The following is a 3,239-nucleotide window of genomic DNA, read 5'->3' on the forward strand; positions in this document are numbered from 1 at the left end:
ATTGGCTTCTTAAATTTTTCTTGAAAAATAGGTCAAATAAACAGGGGGCCAGGGGGGTAATTTTGCCTTTGTATTTGAGAAAATTATGCTGTACTTCTTTAAACACTCAAATTTCCAAGTTATTTTTCTTAATATTTACTCAGCAATATTTCACTGCTCCCACTTAATTGTATAATGCAAAATGGGAAATATCTGTTTACGAATCAGTTATTTATTTATTTATAGTTTTGTTGCTTTTAATGAAGCCTTTGAATCTAGGCCACACAATAGTTTTGTAGTGAAGTCACTTTATATTTCTTGAAGAAACTTCTTTGTTAAAACCTATTCAGATGTGTTTTCAGAAGTTAAATACTAGAAAAGTAAAAAAAAAAAAAAAAAAGTAAAAGAAGGTTTTTTTTCTAAAAATATAATCTGTGCCAGAGACCAAGTTGCAAAGTATCCAGAAAGTTTTCGGCTGTTAGTAAATATTCCAGTGACATTTAGATTAAACAAGTTACCAGAAAGAAGATAACAATGACACGATACTTCGGTAGGGGGAATAAGGATAAATAGAATATAGCTTCTAAGAAACCTATAATAAGAAAAAAATATTTAAAATGTCAAGGAGAAACAGAAAACAGAAAGTCAAAAACCTCAAGGCAAAAAGGGTCTTTCCCTTAATGCTTGTATATAGAAAGCTCTCAGGTTTCTCTGTTAGAGGAAGAATCAAGTAAATGAAAAAAAATTTTTAAATCTGTAACAGAAAAAATAACCTGAATAAATTGTTCGTTGCGTGGACATGCTAACAGGGAGGTGGGAAGCTTCACCTAAGACAAGAAAGATATACAGCAGCTAAATTTATTCAGTCTTTGTGGGAAAATAGATTAGACTAACCAGTATTTACAAAACATAAGCATTACAGAACCTGAGTTCTTTTATTTCTTTATATCAAACTCTAATTCGGGTTGCATCTTTTAAAAAATATACTGAGTAAGTAATTTTAGCAAAGACAATATTTCTATTTTAACAAAATACTATTTTATAGACAATCAACAGCAATTAAAAATGCGTACTATAATTTTGACTCAAGTAATTTGCATGCCTAAATAAACCTGCCTGTTAGAACATAATACTTAACATGGCAACATCATCCACATGATTTTAGTTGACTATATTGCTGGCTTAGGAGGAAATATATTCAGAAGTGGTGGCCATGATCATTTGAACCAACGAGAAATGGCAAACATTACAAATTCTCTAAGTCACTTGCTTCCGTGGACTTTATTTGTGATCCATCCTCTCAAGGAAAAAAAAAATCAGTTTCTTAAAGAACATGTGTGTGCAGACATTTGCTAAAAGATCCATCCTAGTCAGAGGGAAATGGAAGCCACTCCAAGTTTCCCACCAGGATTTTAGAAATCAAGTAGTCACCATCAGGTGGCAATTGGGTAACCATATGAGTAGAGTCTCTAGCGTCCACATTCCCTTAGACATATGTCATATGACACCGACTTGGCATTGCAGATACCATTATGCTTATGTATTTGATATGAAATGGGCTGATTTTACGGGGCCGCATCACTTCATCCATGCAGAATTCCCACTGAAGTGAAGAACCCTTCTGTTTACCATTGAAGTTTATCATCATTCTGTTTGTCATAATGAAGTCAGTGGGAGCTCTGTGCACACAGGAATGAAGCAGCCAGCAAAATCAAGCCCTAAATACTAGAAATCTGGAGAGAGGCCAGTGAGGAACTGGCATGAAAACGTAATAACCATCTTGCCTTTACAGCTGGTCTCTTGAAATGGAATGGGAGCCTGCGGGAGGAGGGCACTCAGCAGAGATGGTGCCTCTGCTGGGCGTTCAGACTCGGGGCAAACAGACAACTGGAGCCAGGGAGCCGTCAATCTGCGGCAGGATCCATGGGACCACCTTCATCAACCCTTTATGAAATGAATTAGCCCAAGTGGAAATTAAAGTGCAAAGTTATCTTGGAGGGGGAAAAAAATGTGCATCTTGTAAAGAAAGGGTACGTTCAATAATTCAAAAGGAAACAGTGGCTGAAGAGATGATCTTAGCCACATTACATCATGACATCCCCTCCAACTCACCCACACCCACCACAAACACTCATTTTCTGAAGGGCAAGATTGTCTCAAGGTCTTATCGACACTAACTGCATTACCAAAAGCACAGAGAACACAATCAGATCTCTCCCCTTCATAATGTAGATGTTGTCTTTTTAAAGCAAGCTTGATTATATTCTGAATAGGTCAGTCTGTGTGCCTGACATTTCTCCTCAGTTTCCTGTGACCTTTTAATAAGAATGACTTGGTTTTTGCACTGTAGAAAATGGAACTGTCCCTTTTCAATCAGTGGCTATGAGAGGCACAGTTTGAACATATCACATTTTCTGTCCGGCATTATTCCTCCTAGGACAACAAAGTAAATGAAACCCAATCATTCTATAAAAACATGTGTCCTGTTTGGCTTTAATTTTACCTCTTTCTGCTGCTCATTCACATACAGTTGTAAATATTTAAACAAATGTGCAGTCACATTTGCTCAGGGAAAGTAACAAATTAATAAAGTCTCTGTTGAACCAATCTGCCTTTCATAATGTATGCTTAACCAGATGTCATCTTTGAATAGCCTTGGCAAAGAATTATTAACATGGACCTTCCATGGTTATAGAGAGACAATTATCAGCCGTAATCCAATTTCTAAATTTCAAAGATGTTCCTCTTTATTAGGTTCCAGCAACAGAGGATTCAACCAGACAGACCATCCGTGCCTGGACGAGCATGAGAATGGGCTCCTCCCAACTTGAAAGGCTGTTACTGCCATGCCACGGGGACCAGCCTCCCGATTTCCCTCAGGAATACCGGTCAGCGTGGGACACTCCTGGTAGGTATCCACTTGTACAGCCTAGGGACACAGGGTCAGATTCACAGGTCTGAGCTTCATTCCCACAACTGGACTGGGTTTCCTGATATAGAAATTCTACATGGCTACCTAAAGGAAGGTAAACTCAGGAATGAAACGCACCTAGTATATAATACAGGCAGGGAGCACCAGCCATCAAAAGATATCTGAGAAGCTGAACTGGAAAGTGAGTCAGAAGCATGTATATAGCACTCATGGTGGCAATACATGTGTGATGCACTGGGTTCTACTCTTCAGGACTCCACACAAGAATGGCCCCTGTTTTCATGGAGGCAGGAGGAGATAATCAGCAAGCCAGTGAAGACACTAATGT

General features: G+C 38.3%; 1 long non-coding RNA gene across 1 annotated transcript in view; it reads left to right on the forward strand.

The window, feature by feature from the left end:
• The window catches only part of LOC107183982, a 12,692-nt gene that overhangs the window by 2,892 nt on the left and 6,561 nt on the right, over positions 1–3,239 (forward strand). The window contains exon 2 of the long non-coding RNA XR_001514801.1: positions 2,734–2,887. This is a non-coding gene — a long non-coding RNA (uncharacterized LOC107183982). The remainder of the gene's footprint in view (positions 1–2,733; positions 2,888–3,239) is intronic.

Source organism: Myotis davidii, unplaced genomic scaffold (assembly GCF_000327345.1).
Source record: "Myotis davidii unplaced genomic scaffold, ASM32734v1 scaffold1, whole genome shotgun sequence".
NCBI lineage: Eukaryota > Metazoa > Chordata > Mammalia > Chiroptera > Vespertilionidae > Myotis > Myotis davidii.